This window comes from Acomys minous (genome assembly GCF_964271855.1).
Source record: "Acomys minous genome assembly, chromosome: 3".
In the NCBI taxonomy this organism is placed as follows: domain Eukaryota; kingdom Metazoa; phylum Chordata; class Mammalia; order Rodentia; family Muridae; genus Acomys; species Acomys minous.
The window spans coordinates 115,816,742-115,842,557 of NC_140485.1; the positions used below are offsets into that span (position 1 = coordinate 115,816,742).

At 41.9% G+C, this 25,816-nt stretch overlaps 1 long non-coding RNA gene across 2 annotated transcripts in view; it reads right to left on the reverse strand.

Annotated features, from left to right (window-relative positions):
• Positions 1-25,292, reverse strand: part of LOC311593870 — a 77,321-nt gene extending 52,029 nt beyond the window's left edge. For both annotated transcript variants that reach the window (XR_014777848.1, XR_014777849.1), the window contains exons 1-2: positions 24,728-25,292; positions 24,168-24,294 (exon numbers count right to left, since the gene is read on the reverse strand). This is a non-coding gene — a long non-coding RNA (uncharacterized lncRNA). The remainder of the gene's footprint in view (positions 1-24,167; positions 24,295-24,727) is intronic.
• Between the last annotated feature and the right edge of the window lie 524 nt (positions 25,293-25,816).

The window sequence follows — 25,816 nt, forward strand, 5'->3', positions numbered from 1 at the left end:
ATATGTTTGGAGATAGAGGTTGGCCAATGAGTCATGATCCCCAAGTTGAAAAGCGCTGATTTAGATCATAGCAATATTTATTGTCTCTCTCAATCTCTGCTTGTTGTTCCTGAACTTACACAAGGCAGGAAGGACACTTTCTACAGTTCTGGGACCTTCATTTGAAAGACCGAAGGCTGTGTGATATGGAACGATGTGGCATATCTGGTATATGATACTAGTTTCCGCCCATTGCTAAACAAAAGTTATCGGCCAAAATAAGGACCTGTGACCTCACCATGTGCCCATCCCACAGATAAAGGCTGGGGTCTGAGTGCCTGCAGCCTTAGTGGACAAGCCAGGCTTGGGAGCTGCAGCCTTCTGATGGAGCATTGCATCAATCCTACAAGCTGTGCTGATCTGGGTCATCACAAGCCCCTGTCCAGAGTCAATCAGCAATCCACATCAATGCAAAACAGATCTCTCGGGGAGAGAATGGGGAAAGGGCATCTGAAAGGGCTCCTGCATGTCCGATTTATAAAATAGCTGATGCTCTCTTTTTTTTTTTTAAGCTAAAAGAGAGAGGTGTGGTATGATCCTCCTTCCTCATCTCTTCTGAAATCCCCCCAAATTCACCTCCTCATATCCACTGATTGCTTGAAAGGTGCCAAAGAAACAACATTGTTTGAAAACTAAAGCTTAGCTCTCTAAGTATGCCCAAAGAGAATATTCTGTATTCCTTAGTTCATCACTTTGATTTCACTTTGAAATCCACATCTGGTTTGTGTTGTACAGCAACTTTTTAGGAAATATTACTTTGTATCTCATGTGCACAGGTGTTTTGTCTGCATATGTGTCTGTGCACCATATGAGTGCAGTACCCTTAGAGTTCAGAAGAGGGTGTTGGATCCCCTGGCACTGAAGTCACTGAGCCCAGTGACTCCTATAGTGACTAGTTTCATGTCATATCTATTTATAAACATAGGATGTAATTTTACAGAAGAAAAGGCACAGAGGATAAAAGAAAAGCAGTAACCAATTTGCCTATCAAGAAGATGTGAAAATTTGTCAGAACTGTGTGGAATCTCATCCCCAGAGATGAGGTCCCTTTGAGAGTGGCAGCAGAGCCCTAGTCTTGGTTCCCAGTGGCAGGAGACTCCCAGAGCGAGCCTAGTTCCTTGGAGCCCATTTTATCAGCACTGTGATAGCTGAAGGGAAGGCCATAAGTGAGTCCTCCTGGAATATCTTTATCCTGACAGGATAGGCATGGCCACAGTATGGTAAATTCAACAAGTAGGCTTAGAAGGTCTGATTTAACTGGCAAGCAACCTTTTTTCTGTAACTAAAAATTTTACATTATGAAATGACTGAGTTCCTACGTCAGTGTTCTGTACTCTGTGTTTCTTACATAATACACATTTTGGACTGGATATTTTGACTTTTTTTTTAAAAGAAAATCCTATTTTCTTCCAACACATAGTCCATATAGCCCTCAGAAAATTATTTCCATAGCTGATAAAATATTGACACTTTTTGGCACTAAAAGACATTACCAATAGAGCCATATGGTGAAGAAGTAGCTATCCATGGCCAAAGATGAGGCAGTTTATGCTAGAAGTATCTGCAATAAGGATAGCTTATTGTCTTCAACACCAAGTTGGAAAAAAATGATTGTGGGGAAGGGAGATGTTGACAAGGAGGGAACGGAAGGTGGACTCTACTTACACACATTCAATGCATGTATGATGTCCTCTAACAATAAATATTTATAAAACTCTTACTTTCCAGTGCCATCGAACATCTATGCATCAGCTACAAAGTCAGGAAAATAACTAATTTAGACGGTTCTGACTGGCTCGCAGGCCTTCCCCAGTCTAAGGCAGCACTCCTGCTTTCAAGTGCTTTCGGAAGCAACGGAGGAAACAGTGGTATTCAACAAGGCTGCTTTGGTTGTCATTCTGACCCTGAATGTATCCATGAGTTTTCTGGGACTCCCAACAGAATAAGTAGTGTTTACAAAAACTTTGAAAGCTTGAGTGTTTCTCGCAAATTTTTCTCTCAGGTAAAAGTAACAGTAAAAGAGAAACGAAAGCCTTCTATAGAACACACCACTTGACTGGCTTTAGAAATGAAAACCTTGTATGGAACACCACTTGACTGGTTTTCATCTCTCATAAAAATGGAACACATAGGAAATTGACCTGAATCCAATGGCAAAGCCATTTTTCATATAGAGGTTATTTTCCATGGAACCCAGAGGCAATTTGGAAGATACTTACTCCTTAATTAATTTTCCTAAAAGTTAGGTGGAAACACTAGTCCTCATAAGCCAACATGCATGCCATAGTTTTCCACAGTTAAACGCCTATTTATACACACCGAGTAGATGTGTACATATGTGTGCACATGTGCATTATTGTGATATGTAAGAGAACATGGCAGAGCTGAGAGAGAAACACTGACGGTTTATTTTTCTGTCTCTCCTAAATCTATCAAAACATCCTCCTTTTGCTTCCTCTTTAAACATTGCAAATTCCTCAGCAACAAGAGTATATATTTGGGGTGTGTTTTTTTAGTCACCACATCAGTGTCAGGGATAAGAAATATTATCAGGCATGTGCGACTTCCAAAAATACCACATAATCAAAAATAATAATAATATTGTACCAAGTAGGTCAACCATTCATTAAAGGCTGGCCAACACAGTCACAGCCTAATGTCAAGAGTAGATCTGTGCCCACAGAGAGAAAAGCACTTTGTTTGCAGTAGACCAAACATGGACACACAGATATAAAGGAGGAAATTGCTTCCTCTTCAAAGGTTTTCTTTCCCTTCCTTTCCCTTTTTCACTCTTTAAGGTTTCACTCATTCAACAAACATTTATTAAGTGTCCACTACATTAAAGATGCTGTTCCTGGAATTTAGGATTTGGCAGGAACAAACTTCTGTCTGTATCAATCTTTCTTTCTAGTAGGGAGACAGAAAATAAACAGTTAGTCGCTTGGCAGGGACGTGTCACAACTACGGAGCATACATCTTCCTTTTATTTCATCATGACCCATGACACAGCTGTGGTGTGGATGTATTCTGATGGCCTCAATGAATAGCTCCTAGCCACGGGATACATAAAAGAACCTAGAAAAACTGTCTGTGGGCTGGAAGCTATCTGATACACATGAAACTGGCACCAAGTCCACAAAGGGACATCGAGTACAGCTGATACTTAAAATACAGCTCAAAGAACTATAAAATAACATGATTAACATATGCAACAGTTCATTTGTGAAACAATGTAATTATCTTTCTAGTTAGGCATATATTTGTATACATGCATATACACAAATCTATGTTATATGTGTTAATTCATAATAATCAATGGCTGGTAACGTAGAATGTGGAGCTATAATTATGGAAGTGATAAGAAGCTGATAAATAAATTGCGTGGAGCAGTGGTTCTCAACCTATGGGTCATGACCCCTTGGGGGGCAGAGGAGGTTCTAATGACCCTTTCACATGGGGTCATCTATGGCCATTGGAAAACACAGATATTTCCATTATTATTCATAACAGTAGCAAAATTAAAGTTATAAAGTAACAATAAAAACAATTTTATGGTTGGGGGAGGGGTCACCACAGCATGAAGATCTGTATTAAAGAGTCACAGCATGCAGAAGGGTGAGAACCACTGCTGTAGAGTCATGAGCAAACTGTTTTGTTAGTTTGGTTGTTGTTGTTGTTGTTGTTGTTGTTGTTGTTGTTGTTGTTGTTTTACCTCAGATTGTACCATGGGTTGTTTTTTCACCCTTTCCAATTATTCTCAGAACTCCGGTCATACCTTGACACCTTCTGCCACAGCTGAACCAGAGTTTGGTCCAAACAAGACAGATTTCCTTCCTGGAATACAGAACCAACCCGAGATGTGCATTGTTCTAATCAGTGTCCACCATGATGGGCCATGGGCTGAGATAACTGAAGCCAGAGACCAGTGGATGGAGGAGATGTGTGTAAACCAAGAACTGGGCATCCCAAGCCCCCTTGTCACAGCTACGTGGATACTCAATCCAGCTGGGTGACACTCGGTGGGCTCCTTATATAGCATTCCTGAGATCAAAACAGACGTGATGGGCATCAACAGCATTGTGTATGAGGTGAAGTCACAGAGTGCTGGTTAAACTCTTGATTGTTATTTACGTTCCACATTCATGCAGGAGCTAATTCACCATCTTAGTGCATTTCACAGCTTGTGTTGCTTGAGCTAAGTGCTGCGTGGGAAGTTTTTCAGCATGAGTAGTGAACAGGAGAGCAGATGAAAACAATGCGTGTCCATATTACACGAAATATGTTACCATGACTTGGCTACAGACTGCCTATTATATGTTGTAGTGGATGTACAACAAATGTGGGATGTGGAACAGACTTGTGAGAGAACAGGTGATGTTTATCCCCTAGAAGATGAATCACCTTGTGTGGGGGCTTGGTTTTTGCCTAGTATAGACTCTGAGAGGATATACATATATATATATAATGAATATATATCATATATATGCCCAAAACAGAAGGTGGGGCTTTCGCATCTTGGTATTGTTTGGCTGTTCATCTCTCCACTTCAGGGCGCTCCTAGAGAGCCCACTCTAGAAAATGCTTTGAGGCTTGGGTTTTGGCTGCTGCTCCAGGTTCCAGTAGCAATCTTGGTTGAATTGCTGGTCTGCTGAAATCCTGCCGACTATGCCAGGGGAATTGCTCCTAGGAACTGAGTCCAAAAAGTTCTTCTCCTGTTCCCATTTTCTCTCCTATCTAGGATAGGTGGGTTGGAAGGACGGTATAAACTTTAAAGAACCATAAATAAAGTAGGTTTGGAAAAGGCCTACAGGTGGCATTCAATGTACTTTGGGCATAATGGGTAACTTAACTTATAATGTTATGAAGATACAGGTTTTTAAAGATACAGAGATGCTATTTCAGGGTGTCAACAAAATCACAGCTGCTGTTACAAAGTTCTTTCCTACTTTATACCCAGAGAAAATTTTATTATTTTTTTTCTTTGTCTTTTTACTATATTACATTCTTTAAAAGATTGAGAAAAAGACCAATAAGATACAAAAACTGGAAGGGTCAGTAAATTCTATCATTCTAGAAAGGATTGCAGAGTTGGCTGTACAACTAGAGAATTTGCGGGTACAGGTTGAAGCATTTGGAAAGCAAAGAGCACCCTTCAGTAATGGGAAGACATCTGATAGCTGAGAGCCCATGTTTTCCACAACTGCTGCCCCACCCTGCTCCACAGGCCAGGTGTGTAGAGCACCAGCTTGCAGAAGGAGGTGCAGAAAAACCAAAAAAAAAAAAAAAAAAAAAAAAAAAAAAAAAAAACTAGAGAGGCTGTAAAGATTCAAGAGGACTGAGAAAGCAGACAGGCCAAAAGGGCTTTGGAGACAAGTGCTCCAACAGAGGAATTCTCTAGGGCTACACAGACACTATCAACTTTTCCAGTCTTTGTGCAACATGTCCCTGCTAATGATGGTGGTGAGGCTCATGATGAGATGGCATGGTATCTAGTAGATATGCTAGATCTAAAGCATTCTAAAGAGGATATTTTACAATATGGAATGCATTCATCTTTCGTTAAACAAAATGTTTAATAACTGGGCTATGCAGTATAGACTTATTCCCCAAGATTGGAAGAGATTGATGTCAGCTGTGTTAGAAGCGGCTCTATAGTCACAGTGGTTATTGTGGTGGAGAAATGAAGCCAGGAGAACGGCACAACAAAATATAACAAAGGGGATAAATGTTGTTAAAGATCAATTGCTTGGTGAAGGGCATTATGCCAAGAACAAACCTGATTTGAAGATGTAGTAATTGAACAAGGTCATGTTACAGCCTTAAGAGCTTGGAATATGGTTGAGGAGCCTGGAAAAACAACCACTTCATTTACTAAAGCATTTCAAGGCCCTGGAGAAGCCTTCACAGAATTCTTAGAGAGATTGGGTTCAGCTCTAGATAGAGCCATACTAGACCCTGAGACCAGACAGGCATTAGCACTGATCGTGGCATATGAGAATGCAAATCCTGAATGTTAAGAGAGGAACTAGACCAGTAAAAGCATGAGGAGCCCCATTAGATGAATGAGCTAGAGAGACAGTTAATATTAGCTCTCCAGAGCATCAAAAACAATATCGTAGGACAAGCTATAGCTAGAGGTCTCAGATATCAAAACACCTGGTAATTTTATTGTAGTAAATTTGGCCATTTACAAAGAAACTGTAAGGCTAAATTTCCAGACCTCAAAATAACAGGTGCACTCACTTTGAAGTAATTGGTACTTGTAGAAGAGTACAAGGATCTTCTGGCTATGGTGGTAATGATATGCTAAGACTTCCAGGGTATTGTAGCTGCTATGGGTAGGGAAAACATTGGTCTATGGATTGTCAATCCAAGAGAGATGTACGAGGTAATTTCATAATCCTGTTAGATCGAGGCCCCACAGCAAACAATAGGGGCCATCTCTCTTTGGTCAGCCAGGAGGCAACAAACTTGCAGGAAAATGAAGACCAGGTAGCAATGATTTAATGTGTGCCATGGAAGGGAGCGCAACTTTGGATCAGGCCTTAGATAAGTCTCTTACATTATCCCCACAGGTTGAATGTTACAAAATAACCACTGGTGTTTACAGTCCTTTACCTTCAGGACAGTAGGAATAATCTTGGGAAGAAGTGAGTTAACTTCTAAGGCTTTATTGTGCATCCCGGTATTATAGATGGGGATTGTAAGGAAATTAAAATCATGGCATATGTGAAGAGGGAGATGCAAATTAATGTAGGGGATAGAACTGCTCAGCTGTTTGTTACTGTTCCCTTACATCAAGGGCAAAGTGGCTCCAGTAGAAAGAACAGGTGCATCTGGGAGTAGTGGAAAATGTGTGTTCTGGCAAACAATGGTTAATAATCAGAGACCTAAATTAATGGTACAAATAAATGATGTTGAAATAAAAGATTGGGTGGACACAAGAGAAGATGTCAGGATCCTTTCTCAAAAGTGTTGGAAGCCAGATTGGCCACTTCAGAAGGTTAATACACAATTTATAGACCCATAAATTTATGGGAAAGGGGTCTTTTACAACAACAGGGTATTCAAATTAACATTCCTGCAATTACAGAGACAGACAATGATGAAGTTAGGGGTGAGATGGTAGATGCTTCTGGGGAAGATATTGATAAGTGTAATCAAGTCTGTTCCCCATCCCATACTTGGGATCAAAACAAAACCATGTTTACATCCACTACAATATGTCAAATTAATGAGGCTTCTTTACTGATGCCCAGTGTCCCCTGGCAATGAGAAGGACCCTGGTTTAGTTGTCATAAAGAAGAAAGATGTAGGGACAGGGTGATCAGCCAACCAGCCTAGAGAGAGCAGATTTGAGAGGTTTGTGAGTGAACGAGTCCTTGGGAATATAGTGATAACAACGGAGACCTGAGTCCATGTAGGAGGAGGGAGGAATTAAAATTTCACATTAACTGTCAAAACACAGTGGATGAAAAAACTCACATCTTCCTCCTTTATAGTTCTGTGGTGGGCCAGACCTCTGAATGAAACAAGATGGGAGGAAAACTTTTCATCTTGATGATTAACAACACAGAAGTAGGTAGGTAGGTAGGGGTGCGCGTGCGCGTGCGTGTGTGTGTGTGTGTGTGAGAATTATCTAGCAAGGAGAAAGAATAAAAGCATAAAATCCAGAAGCCAACAGAATCCTCCTGGGATGATGGAGAAGCAAACACAACCTAACAGGAATGGGCAGAACATGTCTTCCCAAGCCACAAGGTCCTCTCTGAACTCAAAGCCTCAACCCCTTGTCACTTACAGGAAGAGGGTGTGATGCCTGCCAGTAAAACCACTTAGATTGCACTCAAGGAGAGCCCTGCGCTTCCCCAGAGGGTCTGCCCCTGGCTCAAGAAGTACAAGGGAGAACAAACGATTTATGAAGAAAGACTGTTTAACGTCTCCCTCCTGAGGAGTACTTTCGGGCAATAAATGAACACACGCTCTGTTTATTTTCTTTGAAATATGTTTTTGAAAATATTCTGTGATCCAAAATATGTGTTTTCAATTTGGCTCGCCGTCCCCTGGACCGTGAGTGATGTATTTTATCCATATTCATAGCCAGGCACAAACTTTCTATTCATAGCTCACCGGGCAGTATAATTCCTGGCCTCCAACAGGGATTCCTGGTGTGGCTCCCATATGGTAACCCTTTACCACAGGCCTGGCTCCAAATGGGTGTTTGCATTCCTGTAGAGGCTCCTGTTCGATGTAAAGGCGCTTCCTTCAAAAACTTGACTACTTTTACACATCCTGGGAAGGCAGGACAGTGTGTTCCTAAACCCTTGCTAGTTTCAGGAATGTCTCACCTGATTTCCTGCCATAAATATTTTATTTGTAAGGGGGGAAAAGACTTTTCAAATATGCCAGTTCAAACTTGGTGCAGAGGCCTCTAGCATAGCTCTGTGGTGAAAGGAAACCAGCCCTGTGGTCCCCGGGGCCCAGCACTGGGAGGTCATGGACGTCCCCATGGGCATCCTCTTCATGGTTGGTGTGAGGGAAAAGGAAAAGCACCCACCTGGGGGTTTCTACTGGGTGGTAGAGGGAGAATTGTGGGTGGCAGCCTAGTTTGTGTGCAGAAAGCTTGGACAAGGACCAAAGGGTGGCTTCAAAGCAGCCTCAAAAAGCGCCTCTCTGTCCCCATGTCCACCTCTGCTCTGGAAAACAGACCTTTGGTCTCAGGTAGGAAGCCTGCTTGGATTTCCCTCTCTTGAGTGCCTGCTGCCAGGCTCTTTCCTTTACTCTTTGATGAGGTGACACCAGCTAATCACAGGTTCCCGCTGGTGCCCAGGCTTGGAGGGTTCCACGCAGGATGTGCTTGTGGGATGATATCTGGAGAGATCTGGACTTCAGAGGTGAGTTAAGTTGCTGCTTAGGTTAAACCAGTGGGTTCATGCAGCTCTTCTCTCCATCCTGTACTCAGTCACACTTTTCTATTTGGCACTGGTTCCCAGAGCTGCCAGTGAACTGACACTGAGAGGCTACGACAACAGAAGCAGGAGAGAGAGAGGTGGAGGAAAGGCATGTGTTGTTCCTCAGGGGCCCAAAGCTGTAACTTTCTCCAAGTTCTCACTCTTGTCTTTCCTCCCAGGGCAGTCCTGCCTTGGAGAAGATAAACCCTGGCTCCCTTTGATTTGCCTCTGTGGGAGTGGAGGGTACACTGTGGAGAGGAAGAGACAGGCTGTGTTGAAAGCCATTCGGAGGCAGCGCCTCCTCTGTGACAGGGGACATTCCTCTGTAGGAAAGTGGAAGCAGCATTGGGGTGTTTTTTTTTATTGGTAGCTACCCTAGATGCAGTCTCCACTTTCCCTCAAGTGTAACTCGGGAAGGTCCTGTTTTCACTATTAGACTTGGCCCCATTCATGTTGAGTTGCTGCAATCACTGTTTTGACTGTTCTCAAACCCGGCTGGCGCAAAGTTAGCAACATCGGCCAAGGCCAGCTGTGTCAACAGAGCCCAAGGTATTATTGAATGACTAATTCATTGATATTTTATAATGCTCTTGTGTGTGGATGGATTGGCGATTATAATCAACAACAGGTAGTGAAGAACAAATTTACAATCTGCGCATTCAGGAGATAACTTCACCAAGACTTAAGAAAGATCTTAACTTCTTTCTCACTCTGCTATGCACTCAGCCATGCATCTCGGAAAAAAAGAATGGCACCTAAAATTTCTGGGGCACTGTGTGAGACAGAACATGCAAGGCTGAAAGACATGACCTTCACCCTTAGCATAAAGGATGGGTAAAGAAGGCAATAAAATATAATACTAAACCTGCACTGCTGGTTCACTCAGGAATTTAAGTTTTATTCCTTCTCAAGTCTCTGTTTTAGTTGGTTAGGGGATAAGATCTTTTTAGTTCACGATAAAGAAGTTAAGTAATTAGAGTTGAGATAAGCTAGATATTGAATTTCATTCAGAAATTTAGACCCAACAAGACAGGAAAGACGTTTACTTCAAGCTGGACAAATACAAACAGCCAAACCACTATGACTGTAACATTTATAAAACTCATGACTGTCACATGGTTCTCCCTGCTGTATGTAGTTTGTTTTATACATGTGTAATAAAATAAATGTATTTTTTAAAAGAATATAATACTAACTAAAGAAAGTGAGAGAATACAATACTAAAGAAAGCAATAGAATACAATACTACAAGGTCAATGATTGGAAAGACACTTAAGGAGCAACAGAAAGCAAGAGACGATCATCTGAGTCAGTAGGGATGTAAGTTATCAGGAGCATTCTTGTATGTTGAGTCCTCACTGATGGATCAGATCTACCAAGCCTGGATGGAGTGAGCACGCAGTAGATGCCCCAGCATTGGTAAAGGTATGAATATGGACGAGCACTGAGGGTCTGAAGACTCCAGAGTTTGCTAAGTTTAGAGTTTGCTTGGGGTCATTAGGAGTTAAGGTGGAAGAATTGTGTGCAGAGATCATTTGTGAGGACTTTAATATCACCCCAATTAAATTTATGCTTACAAATCACCTTCCTGGAGAAGCTAAAGCAAGGAGGCTACTGGAGACTTGTCTGTCACTTTACTTTAGAAATATTTAGGCAGGGGCACTGAAGATGGCTGTAAAAGAGAGGTGGGTAATACTAGGAGGGGCCTCAGGGAGGCAATTAAGTAGCTACAAGAACAGGGATTCAAGGAACTAACAGGAAAGCCAGTGCAATAGACAGGCAAGCCATCACAGCTACTTATGAGGGTGAGGAAAAAAGATTGTAAGTTCAAGGCCACCCTGGCCTATAGTGAGTTCAAGGCCCACTTGTGCAACTTTGACCCTGTTTCAAAATGTAAAAAGTGAAGTGATGAACAGGGATACTGTGCTGAGGTAGAACACTTGGCTGACATTTACAGGGCCCAGCATTCAATCCTAAGTGCTAAGAAGGGACAGTGAAGAAAGAGGAGGAGATGGATGGAAAGAATGTTCTAGTACTAATGAAGAAATCTATACACTTCTATGCCAACTCAAGTAGGGACAACATCAAGACCTACAGTAGATCTAGACCCTGTCTGCAAGCTAACAATTCTTCCTGCTTCCGTTTCACTGGTGCTAAGAGCATATACATGTCCCCTGGGTCAGAGACAAGGTAGATCTAATTAGCCATGGCAGTTTGCATAAAGTGAGACTTAGAAATCCTTATATGTCACTAATATTTTATTCTCAGGCTAATAAAATCCCCCCATCACAGGAATACAAAATATCGAATCCTTGTAATCCGTATTTTTTTTTCTTGAAGCCATTTGTGGTTTGGCTTCTTGGGTGGAACCATTGGATGCTTTGTGAAGAGAGTAGTGACTTCATTGTATTAATTTGCAGGTTAAGTACACCCATGTTGTTGCTCTGAATTTTTAACAGCCCAATTAGCATTTGTCTTTCTGTTGGCTATTTTAAAGATAGAATCTACTTGTGTGATCTAATGCTTTGCAGTTGCTGTAGTTTGCCTGGGCCTCAAGGCTCTGTCACTAAAACCATTACAGCATTACACAGTAATGCTAATTCTGCATAGAAAATAGTCATTAGCTTTGTATCTGATGGTTGACTTTTATCTCAGAACCCAAGGCCCAAGAGTTTTCCCACACGGTGGTACGGTCATAATGAAGAACATTTGACAGCCAACAGGAGAGTGTGTTCAAATTCTAAGGGAGGTTAAGGATGATTAGAAGCAGTACTTCATTGACATAAGAAGAGTCTTGGGGCAGAGATGTGGCTTAGTGGGTTAAGTATCTGTTTCACAAACATGAGGACTCAACAATTCAATCCCCACAATTTCTGAAGGTCCCCAGTGAGTGTGGTGGGATGCCTGTAATGGCTATGCCAGAGGCAAGCCTGTTTCCCAGACTGGTCTTGTCTTTCAGCTCTGTGTTTGGCTGAGAGACCTTGCCTCAAAGAAAAAAGATGGGAAATGATTGAAGGAGACCTCCCCTACCCCACTGTCAGTCTCAGCCCCCCCTCACCCCCGTATATCCATACCAGGCACATATGTGTGCATGCATGCATGTGTATGCACACCATAAAAATTAGTAGAGAAAGAAAAAAAAGCAAAAAACCATTGGGTTATCAGAGGGAGAAAATGTGGAGTTGGGAGGTAAGGTAGTGTGTTTTAACAAAAAGGCTTACATTTTGGGACGAGGAGAACCACATTCTAATTTCGGACCCATAGTTAGTTTTTGGTTTTTTTTTGTTTTGTTTTGTTTTGGGGTTTTTTGTTGTTGTTGTTTTGATTTTTGTTTTGTTTTTGTTCTTTGACTCACTTTCAGTCTTCGTTTATGAGACTGCGAAACTGGAGCAGAAGCCCTGAGCATGTAGAAGGCTTAAGGATAACTTACCTCATTTGCTTAGCACATCAAAGTACTTTGTCCATCGGTGACTGATTTGTTGTCCCTTTCCTGATGTTTAGGACGAATGTTAAGCTTGGCACCTTGCTGCTGTCCAACCAGATGAAGGCTTCTCTTCGTGTACAGGAGCATCCTCCGACTCACCTCTTCCTTTAGTTTTGACTAACATTTAGGAAAGGCAGCATCTGGCTGGCACTGGACTACTGGTTTCCATCCATACATGACGTCATGTAAAGACTCTAAGAGACCCAAGGGGGAAGGAGCTCTTCAGGATCTCACAGCGAGGGTGCACAGGAGATAACAAGTTGCCCAAGGCTCACCATGAAGTCAGAATAGACTCAGAGTCCAAGTCTGACTCTAGAACTAGAGACACTAACCGCTGTGCCACCTTCCCAAGAGCACCTTGCTGCCGCGACCACATCTTTACTGGCGCCAGTGTCCTTGCAACAGCATCCTGTATGTTTTGCATCTAGCTCTTTTGTAAGACCCAGAGTTCCTTGAGATCTGTATCTGTCAACTTTCTGCCATCGTCACAAAAACAGCTGTGAGAAATCAAGTTCAATGAGGAATGGTTTCTTTTGGTCACCTTTTCAGGAGTTATAGTTACTTGGCTCCTGTGTGTGTTTGTGTGTGTGTGTGTGTGTGTGTGTGTGTGTGTGTGTGTGTGTGTGTGTGCTGATGTACAGCATCATGGAAGTGGGGAGTATATGGTGGATAAATCTGCTAATCACATGCATCCAGGAAGCAGAGAACAGGGGAGAGAGGAAAAGGCTGACAATGGGACATATCTGAAAGGCTTGCCTTCTGTCACTTGTTCCAACTAGCTCCCTCTCCTAATTTCTAGCACCTGTGATTCCAGTCGATTGTGAATCTAGTGGGATTGCTGCATTCTCAGAACCCACTCCTGCTGGAGGACCATGGTGGCCACACAGGAGTGCTGAGGGGTCGGGGAGGCAGTGAACACTGAAACTCTAAGGATGCCTCCGCCTCCTCTTCCCTTCAGCTGTGAGCCTCCCGGGGCAGGAGTGCATGCTCTCAGGGCTCTTGCTATCTGCTCACTTAGAATTCTTCTCCAGACGAGAAAAGAATTCTCTCTATTTCATCCTTAATATTGAACTTGATAGAGAGGTTTTTCCTGTCATAGAAAAACAGATACATTTATAGGAAGTTTCCTTCTAATTTTCATTTTACTACATAAACTTCCAAGAGTGACATAATTTAACTGCTGTTATTTAAAAAAAAAACTGGGGGAAATTGTAGTGGAAAATGAACAAGAAAAAACAGATTTTTAACTGATATTTGGATTCAATTAATGTAACTCACCAAGAAGCGCTTAATTTCCAAAACAAAGTAAGTCTCAGACTCAAAACCAAGTGCTGTGGGGTGGGGAGTTCTTCTGCAGTTTTGCAGATAAAGTGCTCAAACCATCAGTTCTGTCAACAGGCTGTAGCAAAGGGAAAGTTAGCAGGGATTTGCTTTGTTTTTTGTTTTTTGTTTTTTTTTTTTTTAGCAGGGATTTGTATCATGGGCCTTGAAGTGGTTTATAACTCTTATTTTCATTTATTTATTTTATTTGTACATGTCTGTCTATGTGTGTGTATGTGTGTGTAGGTATGTGTATAAGTGTGTTATGTATATTTATGTATGTACATATGTATGATTGTATGTATGTGTATGCATGTGTACACATGTATGTATGTGTTTATGTATGTATTTTATATATGAGTTACATGTATGTGTATCTGTGTGTGTTTGTGTGTACTTTTGTGTTTTTATGTGTATATCTGTGTGTGTGCATGTGTACACATGTATGTATGTGTATATGTATGTACATGTGTGTATCTGTATATATATGTATATATATGTAGTGTGTGTGCATGTGTGTGCGTCATTGTGTGTGTGCACCCATGCACAAGTGTGTGATCTAAGTTCTCCATGTGAGGTAGTCATATTTAAGTAGCAAGCACCTTCATCCAAGGAGCCATTTTGAGGGGCCCCAGTTGGTAACTTAAAAATTCATTAGGTATTTGCAAGACAGACTTAGGCTTGGTTATAACTACAACAACAACAATTCTGATGCCATCAATTCCTACTATGTGAGTCATATTCAATACTTTTATTTCTCTGTTATGATAAAAAATAAACTACTTTGCAGTTCTACAGAAGGAAACACCCATCCCACGGCCTTGCCTCTGCACCTGCACCTGCACCTGCACCTGCACCTGCACCTGCACCTGCACCTGCACCCGCTCTGCAACACCCTTTCTGCTTCCAGCCCTGACCCTGGATGAAGCTCTGTCCCTGGGAAGCCACTTCTCCACAGGTGCATCAGCCTGGCATTCAGGACCCGTCCTTCAGAAGCCTTGCTTTCTTGAAAAGGTAAAAATATTACAATTTTGGCTTTCAAAAAGCATTACCCAATTTGAACCAAACTCCATCTTCCTTTTAACATAGCATTTTATACTTTCATCCCAAATAATAGGCAAATAAAGTTTGAGGCATTTTTTAAAAAATGAAGACCAAGTACTTGTACATTTTCTTGAGGCATCGTGTGTCCCTGGAGATATGTTTCTTTGTCACTAAATGAGTTGTGTGACAATGCTTTGATGACTCTAGAGTCTATTAAAACAGGCCCCTTTTCTATGTCAGTGACAGTAAATTTGAATTCTTTGGGATTTGGAAACTGTGCTTTCAGTGACCATGGCCAAGGTATGAATTGTAAGAACAACAGATGTTCATAAAACACGAGTAATAACAGGAAGTATATCAGTACTGAGGGCCAGCTATGCCTTAGAGCAGTGGCTCTCAACTTTCCTAACACTGTGGCCCTTTAATACAGCTCCTTCTGCTGTGGTGACCCCACTGTGGTTGTTTGGATAGATACAGCCCCATAGATTCCTGTGCTTAAATACTTGGCCCATAGGGACTGGCACTATTAGGAGATGTGACCTTGTTGGAGGAAGTGTGTCACTGTGGAGGCAGGCTTTGAGGTCTCCTGTGCTCAAGCTAAGCCCAGTGTGGCACGCAGTCCCCTTCTGCTGCCTGTGGGACAAGATGTAGAACTCTCAGCCCCTTCTCCAGCACCACCTCTGCCTGCGTGCTGCCATGCTTCCCACCATGATGATAATAGACTAACCCTCTGAAACTGTAAGGCAGAGCCCCAGCTAAATGTTCTCCTTTCTAAGAGTTGCTGTCAACATAGTGTCTCTTCATAGCAATAGAAGTCCTAACTAAGACATCACCCAACCATAAAAATATCTTTGTTACTAGTTAATAACTGTAATTTACTACTGTTGTGACCCATCATGTAAATATCTGTGCTTTCTGGTGCCTTGGAGCCTTGTTTTGGGTCTGTTGAGTTGCTCAACCAATTTTGTTTTCTCCTTTCGACTTTCAGAATTGTATTACAAATCTAAAGTTTCCAACTGGAAGGGACCCTAAAGATAAAGTGCTAAGGTAATGAGCTGGTTTTATGACTGCCTGAGCAATTGTTTTCATTTAGAGCATTCCAAACAGAACTTGTATTATGTTGTCTTTTTTTTAAAAAAAAATGGCTAAGGCTTTGTAGCTTAAGAGCTTTTTATGCTATGTTTGCTTTAGCTTTAAAATGGAGGTAAATAAGGTAGCCGCTGGGAACCAGATATAGCACTTATGACAGACTCAGTGAAGGTTGGCTCTTGTCATTGCTCCCAGCCCAACCCCAGGGATCAAGGCTCCTCTCCTTGATGTGAAGTCACTACCTGTGCTGAATACTCATGACCATCTGTAGCTCTGCTTTCTGTCAGGCCCTCTTCTAAAAGCAATCCACGTTCTCTTTAAACTACCAGGGGGAGGGTCATCTCCTTTTCTTTGGGTGTGGATGGACTTGCAACCTCAGTCATGGGGCCACTGACTCATCCTGGTAGAGCGCAGAAACTCTGCAGAGGGCAAGACCTGTAGCCTCAGCCCAGGCAGAACACCCCAGCACCAAGGAGGAAGCAGACACTAGCTTTGAACTGGGAGAGGTGCCTGCTGATGTATTAGGAAGCTCTCTCCCTCAGCTACCCATGATACAGTTCTGGGAGAAAGTGGTTGATGCTGATTAAGGACATTTTTACAGAGCAGAACTTGTCCTGAGAGTGCATCACGTGTATTAGGAAAATAACGGTTGCTAAGTGCCTTTTTGGACTGCCGAATCTCCGATCTGTAAACCAGTAGAAAAAAAACAATGTCTCCAAAGCACATGACTCTCGGTAGGTAATAACAACAGGCCTTTCCTTTCATGCCCAGACTGTTCTCTGGGAAAAGGCAAAGCAGGGTAGCAAAGCAGTCCCCTGCAGGGAGGGGGGCTTTCCAGGTTGGTTTCCACCAACACTGCCCAGCTCTGGCAACTTGTGTTGACGAGCCAGATGGAAAATGTTGAAACACCGACAGGCATGTTCTTCCAAGAAGCCGAGGCTTGTGGAGTAGCCTTTTGGTATCGCTCCACGTTTCCATACTCATGCAGTTCAGGAGGGGCGGGATTGGATGTACTGTGCTGATCCAGCGGCAATTAGACTGACGGGGCGCTGAACACAGACTTTAGTACTTGGATAGTTTACCTTCTAGACTAGTCACGGAGCCTTATTAAACATTTCGTAGTACTGAGGTGGGGTGGTATTATTTTTTTTCTGAAGAGAAGGCTGGTCTTTGAAGCAAGTTTAGAAAGAGAACATGGTTGGTGTAGATTAAGAGAGAGATGGAAGATGTGAACGGACGCATGTAGAGGAGAGAGGGGGAACTCAAGTGTCTAAGGAAAGCTCTACAACCACCTCCCATAATCCCTAGCTTGCAAACACCCCCACTTCTTGCCCAGCTCCTCAGCCAGGCTACTCTCTGCTTCACACTCCCATGGGCAGTTTACCCATTGCCCTCCATTAGCTTCCCCTACTTGGTGCGGGACAGCCAAGCTAAAAGGCCCTTTCACGCCACCTAGTGGCCATGTACGGGAAACTTCTTAAAAGGCTGCTGTCCTCCATGTCTTTGTTTCTCAAGTAGCTACTTCCCTTCAAGTTAAATGATTTTTTTTTTCCATTTTGGAGAGATGGCATTGGAGGTAGAACTGAAACCTGGTCCTCACACATCCCCAGGAAGTACACAAAAAAACTGCTTTCCTGTGCAGTGACCTCCCTCCCCACACAGTCACTAGCAATTAGTGTGTCTACTCGCCCCTGTCCAGTTATTGGTATCTCCCAGAATCTTCTTTGCTCCCAGCGATTCAGTAACGTGAAAGGCACATAGTGTGCCTTAGAGGCAAAAATAAAGACCCCATAGAGAGCTCAGGGGCTCATTACAACACTTAGATTGAGTTCAAGGCTGAAAAGACATGAAGAAACAGCAAAAGCCACTTGTGAACAAATGGAACTGCCAGCTGTAAAGAAAATAGATTACTACTACTACTACTACTACTACTACTACTACTACTACTACTACTACTACTACTATTATTATTATTATTATTATTATTATTATTATTATTATTATTATTTAGTTTAGAAGATATCTATTGGTGCAACAAAACTTGTGACCAAATACCAAGCTGGGGAGGAAAGGCCTTTATTTGGCCTACCTTTCCAGATGACGGTCACTAGAGGAAGTCAGGGCAGGACGGACCTCCAGCAGGGCAGGAACCTGGAGGCAGGAGCTGATGCTGAGGCCATGGAGGGTGCTGCTTCCTGGCTTGCTCAGCCAGGTTTCTTATAGAGCCCAGGACCACCAGCCTGGGAATGGCACCACCCATAGTGGGCTGGGCCCTCCCCACCAATCACTAACTGAGAAAATGCCTTACAGCTGGATCTCGTGGAGGCATTTCCTCAACTGATGCGCCTTTCTCTCTGATGACTCCAGCTTGGGTCAAGTGGACACTCAGAAGCAGCCAGTACAATAGGAAATGTCTAAACTCTCATTGGAATCCTGCCAGTTAAGGTAGACCAGGCAGCGGTGGCAGTGATATTTTTCTAAATCTAGGCATTGCTTTAGGTTGTACAAATGTACAGGGCTCTACGTAAGAGGGAAAGATGTTGGTGGACCAAGCGTTCCCATCATAACCATAGGTAAGCCAGACAGTTTTGCCCAGTTCTTGCACATAGACCTGTGAGCCATCTGACAAGGGTTACATTTGAACTTCTTGCTAGTCCCAGGCGCAGGGTTCAGCAGATTAGTGATGTGAGTCCTGAACCTGTTTTATTCCTGGGGTTGTAGCAACTACAGACTCACTCCTCTAGTGTACAGAAGAAACTTCTGGAGGGGGCTCAGAACGAGATGCTTGATGGATAATCTTCTTGGCAGGCGTTAGTTCCAGCAATACAAGTCTTCTCCATGACCATTACCCGGTCAGATCTTCTCTGTCATGGATGTCAATGGAAACTCTAATTGTGTGAATAGAAAAAAAAAATCACATCTGATTTTTATCATACTGAGCTAACAGACTTTCCTTCTTGTCATGGTATAAGGAAAATTCTGTCTCCTTTGGATTCTTACTGTCTTTGTGTGGTTCAGTGTGCACTTGAAAAGTATGCCATGAGAAAGGCTCACTGCCATCTGGAACACACACAGCATGTGGTACCCACAGTCCACCATCACTCTTGATGATCAGAACTGAGGTAGACATGTCGGGACATCGATAGTTGTGTGGTGTCAAAGAAGCGATTGCTGCAGGCTTAGGCTTGGCATGCTTTGAAATGTCTCCCAGATTTTTAAAAGCATGGTTACTTTTTCCGTATGACTGATCCATTTTTTTTAATATTGCCAAAAAGTGACGTGTGGAAAAAACAACATGGTAAGTTCCTATACCTACAAGATGCTGGTTTCTGTATGTTTCTATGAGTCCTGTGTAGATGGTACTTGATGTTTTGAGCCTGACAGGAGAATAGTTTCTTCTAAGATGTCTAGTTGTCAGCTACATCCATCATCCCACAATACATCACTCAGAGGATGAGAGAAGAGTTTGGCTTTCTCAACTTAGCAGAACCTAGAACCTGGCTTGAAAGTGGGAGCGAGAATAATAACCAACGAGTTTGTTCAGATGGTCAGTGATGGCTAAATATTTAGATAATTTGATTAATTTGTTTTAATTTGAGAAGCCATAGGCTCATGTTAAATCAGAGTCTGTAAACACTGTTTCTTTTAAAACATAGAACTCTCAGAATAGTACATATAAACATGACTTCAGCCTTGTTTGGATAAAAGTTCTTAAGACCTGTAGGGATAAGTATTCTTATATAAACATGGTGATTCCTAGTGATAATTATGTTGACTGTAATGGTATCTCAGTATTGTAGAACACTTCACAATTTCTAAAATACCTTAACATGAAATACGTCATCACATTTTATAGGTCAAATAGACGGGGGCAACTGCCATTATATAAAAATATTATTTTATAAAATTGAATACTGTTTCGGGGAGGTTCTTTCTATAAGGCTATGATTTTGTGAAACCATACTGCCAGTAAGTGAAAAAGAGAAAAGTGTCTATGATTAGTTGGTGCTCAATACATGCTTTGTTGTTGAAAGAACAAGTAGATGATAGACAGATGGGGGAGCGGATGAAGGAATGAATGAACCAATCACAAATAATGTGAATCATTCCATTTTTACCACATTAAAACAAAGAGATTAGAGGATCATATATTCCTAGTTTGTATACCTTTTCTTTCTGCTTATTAAAAAATCATCGTATCTGATCAGCAAGTTCATCTATGCACATATAACTATCGGAACTGGATGTTGAGGTACTAGTTATTGTTTGAACTGGATGCTGAGGTACTAGTTATTGTTGGAACCGGATGCCAAGGTACTAGTTATTGTTGGAAACAGATGCCGAGGTACTAGTTATTGTTGCTACTGCAGGGAGTTAGAAAGAATATCTTTGAGGAGTTCAGATTTCCTTGGAGATTGGCAAGCACACAGGAAACAGTACATTCTAAGACATAATGTGATGTTTTCAGCTTTTGAGAACCTACAGGGAACATCAAATGGGAAATACAATGAAAATCGGGAACTTGGACATAGAAGGACGTCAGCGCTTTTCTGGCACTGACTGGGGACTGAAGAAACAGAGAAGTTGTAAGATGTTCAGAGAAAACCTTACTCTTTCCCTTGATAATTCATTGTAAATGGGTATGAGATTATCTATTGTGGTTTGCATCTTCACTATCACACAAAATCCCATGTACTGAAAGCCAAATATCAGTCTGTGGTGGTGTGGGAAGTGGTGGCATCTTCAGGAGTTAGTGGAAGGAACTTAGGCTGTTCAAGGCGCACCCTGGGAGAACAAAGTAGATGGCTGGCCCTCTCCCTCAGCCCTTCCTTTCCACCATAAGGCAAGCATACTTACTTTATCATCCATTCCTTGCAGTAATGTTCTCCCTCATCCCAGGCCCCCAAACAGTGAGGTGAGCTTAGCATTGACTGAAATCTCCAAAGCTGTGAGTCAAAATAAAACAAGCCCTTTTCTTTAAGTTGCTCTTTTTAAAAATATCTTGCCACAATGATGAAACGCCAGCTAACACAAGAGCTAGATATATACGCAAACGCACACAAAGTTACTAATTTTAAGTAGTATGTAGCAATTTATAGAATCTTTATACCAACCGCTATAATTATTCTATATAAACTTTAACACTTATTGCTAGTTCCTAGTACTTTTTAAACTGCTTACAATGATATTTTATAGCAAGGTTGTAGCCGACATTTAAAAATTCCATTGTATACTTTTCTATCTATACTCCTAGGGAGAGATTTAGAAATGGAAACTTTTCCTCTTACTCTTTTAAGAGATTCCATTCATCTCAAAACAATCTGATGAAAAGATTGACCCAAAAGCAACTGAAGAGAGGTTGGAGGAAGACAAATAGGCCAAGAAGGTTTAGGAGCAATGAGCATGCCCTTCCCCCACCCCCGCCCCAAAACATTAAACGGATATGGCTATTAGATTTTGCCAGGAAAAAAATACTTAAAGGGAAATTTATGACTCAAAAGTGGAATGCATGGGCAGTGTAGAACCTCTAGACATACTCACTGTAGCGGGGACATATGCATTGAGTGCTGAAATAGATGTTCAAGGCGGGTCTCGTAAAGAGTCTGAGAAGTAGATAGGTCAAGGGTGATATTAGGATCATCTCCTGACCAGCACACTGCTCCTGGCTGATGCATCGTGGTGGAAGTCAGTAGACAGAGTTCATGCCAAACATCTGCTGTGGATTTCAAGCAGAGGAATGACCTACAGATGGAGCCATCCACTCATGCCAGTCCATCAGTTTAACGGTGGGCTGTGAAAATGGCATTTGTAAGCTTCTAAACACACACTATACAATATTTAAATTGTGGGGAAATGAGCACTGATAGGTTTGCGTTCAGAAGTAAACAAGGTAAACGCTTGTATAATAGGAAACACACCAGGGAAAATTAGTAACTGAGTCAGATCGAGATCGCGTGGGGAAGGAAGACTATAAAGAGACAGGCATTTGTTCTCTTTATAGCTTAAAAATGTTAACACACAAGACTGAGGCTTCCCAAGGGTATTTGATAAAATTCAACGTTTTGATTGTTCACAATCTGCCAGGCACTGGATTAGGCCAGTTTTATCAGTGTCTTCAAGATCTACACAGTGTCTGGCATACAGTAGATATACTGTAAGCGTTGTTAGCTCCCATGTAAGTAGATGAAGTACTTATCTTAAGAGCCATAAGCTAAATTCACCTGTTCCTTTTAAAATCTGATTTCACTATTTATAAACGTTCACTTTTTTAAGATACTTGTGTGTTTGCAGACATCTAGGTGACTGACTGGCAGGTTCCCTACTTGGATAGTCCCTGCTATTACAGTTGGTAAAAGCTACCACACAGACTTTATGCTTGAAGAGACATTCCCTGTTCTCACAGTTCTCCAGCTTGGACTCTGCTCCACTTCAGGAGGGCTGGAAGCCAGATGCCCACTAGGTTGGGTTTTAGGAGAGAATTCTTCTTCAGTCACACAGAGGTTGATCTGAACTCAGTTTTCTTCATCTTGGAGGACCAAGGTCACTGTCTTCTTGCTGGAAGTTAGCCTTGTGTGTTTGCATCCTTCCAGGAACTCCTCACTGAGCCTCTCTGTCTACAACTGGTGATGCTGAGTCACTCACGTGGTTATACTGAATCACTCTCATGCTACAACTGAGGAGGTCTTGTGGTTAAACTAGGTCCTTAGATAGCATCCCTTTGCTGCATAACACAAAACATGACACGATATAAAATGACACAATGACATATTGGACTGTAATGTCAGGAACATAGTCCCCAAGAGGGAAGTGTCTTGGGGCCGCCCTTCCAATTCTCCCTACTGCAGTCTCGACCCAGTCTCATGCTCAGTGAGCTGTCGGACCCAGCGTTGTCTGTCTTTGCTTCCTTTGCATTATGACCAGACAGCAATGGATGAAATGGACAGAAGAGATGGGACCGAAGGACAGTGACTTCCACCCAGGCTAAACTCCTCTCAACGCTAAATTTTTATAAAAACCTTAAAAACACAAGATATGGAGGAAAGGCATTCCTATTTCAACCATATCAACAATTTAAAACTGTATCTATCTTTGTAGACATTCCTGCTAATTCTATCCTCTATCTTCTGGTACCAGTCTATGACCCATGGGCCACACATCACACATAAAGCTCTGCCTAAAGCAGGACCTCCATATCTCTAACTCTGGGAAATCTTCTGATACCTTCTATGCCTTCAACTAACATATTCAATAAACTACTTGATTATGTTGATATTTAATAAATAATGGAGTGACTGGGGGTATCAGCTGCCTCTTTCACAGGAACAGAGTAAGCGTCAGATAAGAATTATGTCCACGTAGATGAGTTACTGCCCTGACGTAAGATCACAGGCGAAAGAATATTTTCATAGGTGCATCCCAGGAGCAGAGAGTATCTGCAAAATATTTTTTTTAACTGTGTTCCAGCACTGAACTTACTGGAGGAAATCATTATTTTTAGCAATATGCACAGCACATCACTTGGAGACATTCCCTGAAGCACTCATCCTGGCTATGATGATGACACACTTTAAATTTCCTCTGAGTTATCACTTTGGATATTTTTACAGTATTCTTTTAACTTTACCAGAGGCTCTGACTTCAACTGTATTAGCCCACAAAGCCCCCTGAGTCTCTCAGTGGCCTCTGCCAGTGACACTTGTTAATCGACACTGTGCTTAACATCAACTTCAAAGCACTATCACAGACGTAAGTATTATATGTTTTTCAAAAAGTAAGGTAACATCCAGTTACCAGGGCAGATGTTGATGAGAGAAGATTACAGCAAAAATAAAGATTGATAGGTTACTAAAAATTAATGCTTGTATCAGTCATACAGATGACAAGCCCATCACCAAAAGAATGCACAAAATATTTTAAAATTCTAGGTCAAATAATATGCTCCATTTCCATGAACCCATGGGACATATTTGGTGCCATGAAAACAAAGCACATGTTTGAGAAGGCTCCTCAGGAAGCATGCTAAAATCATCTATTCTGCTGCCGCCCTGCCAGAATACATGCCAGAATACATGCCACACAATGGATTAGTAGTTGGGGCATTTGAAAGTAGACACTTATCAAATGCCACTTACTGTTGTGATGAAAGACTGAGTTAGATGGAAGATTTTAAAAATACCTTAAGATATTTATCTTTACAACAACGGTTGCACATGGATAGTGTCCAAGATAAATATAATTGTTACCTTAATATCCTAGTAGTATTCCTGTTATCCTGGTGGTGAGTTCCAAAGCAGGACAGCACGGATCTAGACGGATCATTAGTTTGCTCTCAGGTGTCAAATGACTTCCTCGCCTGAAGCGTCCAACATCCTATGACAAAAATGACATTTAGACACTAAGAAGAAAGCTTGAATTAAAAAAAAAAAAATAAAGCAGAACACAAAGATGATTAAACCACAGTCTGCAATAGTATATTATGACCTTTACTTTCATGATTATAAAACTAAATTTAGATATTCAACAATAATGTTCAATACTTGAAGCCAATTGAATTGAATTTCTGAGAACTAAGAAAAATTAATGAAATGAAATGGGTTGTTTTAAGGGAAATAACTTCTGCATCATAAAATACAGCCGCTCTTTAAGTTATACCAATTGGGTTAGAGGTTTGTCCTCTTCCCAATGGAGGTGGTTTCAGTTAAACATAGTAACCAGAATCTACAGTTTGGCTTTCCCTGCCTTAGGCAATCTTAGGTTCAATTACCACTATTTTTACTTTTATAGAGTTGTTCCAAGAACATACCTTTTCTCAAAAGCCAGTATGTCCTCTACCTTCAAAGAGGCAACTTAAGGAAAAGGTCAGAAAAAGCAGACTCCCTAAAAAAAATGTACTTAGTGTTCTTCTCAGAATTTGCACACAACTGGCTGTCTCTAGTTCAGTCTATTGGAAACTCTGAAGAAGAAAAGCCCCAAAGGATTTCATAGCTACAATGCCACAACCTAAACATTATATAAATTACCAAGCATAGACCACAGTCTACTGCCCGACACATCTCTATTGATCATCTTACTTGGAATGTAATATGTGCTTGCTCAATCTTTCTCCCTCCCCGACCTCTGTCTGTCTATCTGTCTGTCTCTAGCTCTCTGTCTCTGTCTTTGTCTGTCTCTCTCTCTCTCTCCCTCCCTCCTCCTCCAAGACCTCTGTGATATAATCCAGGCTGGCCTGAAACTCATGATCCTCTGGAGGCAGCCGTCGCAGCAGTCACAACTGTCACAGCCATCATCACAGCTGAACTGCCACACCTAGCTGTTAGATCTCTCCTCCTTCAAACTGGCGTTGGTAGTCTAGATGACATTAGCCACAAAGACTCAGCTGATCCTCTGAGGCTCACTTTGGGAGTTCAGCAATAAAATCCTGACTGTGTCGTGTCTCTAGTGGGAGTGGTTGGCACGAGATTTCTGGGAGGGGCTGAAGAAATCACACGGACCCTATGTTATGGGGACAAGTTGAAAGAGTAACAAGCGGTGAACACCTGGAACAGTGTGAGATCAAGAAGGATGAGCGATTCCCAGGGACTTTCAGTGGTGAGCATTATCAAAACCAAAACTGACTCTGGTGTCTCCCATAGGTATTTCAATAATAAATAGAACAATACGTCTTCTGTTGGAGAGAGAAGCTGGCTAAATTTTCAAAGCTCTGACCTACACCAAGATACTCAGTATAAAGCTCTTTGGTGGATGGTGCAAATTCATAGGGTTTATGGACGTGAGAAGTGGGAAGGAATGTGGGTGGAATTTAAGACAGCAGAAAAGCAGAAAAATGGAGGCATGGGATAAAGGAAGAGAAGGCAAAAGAAAGTAGAGAGGACTGGGTAGTAGGGCCAAAAGT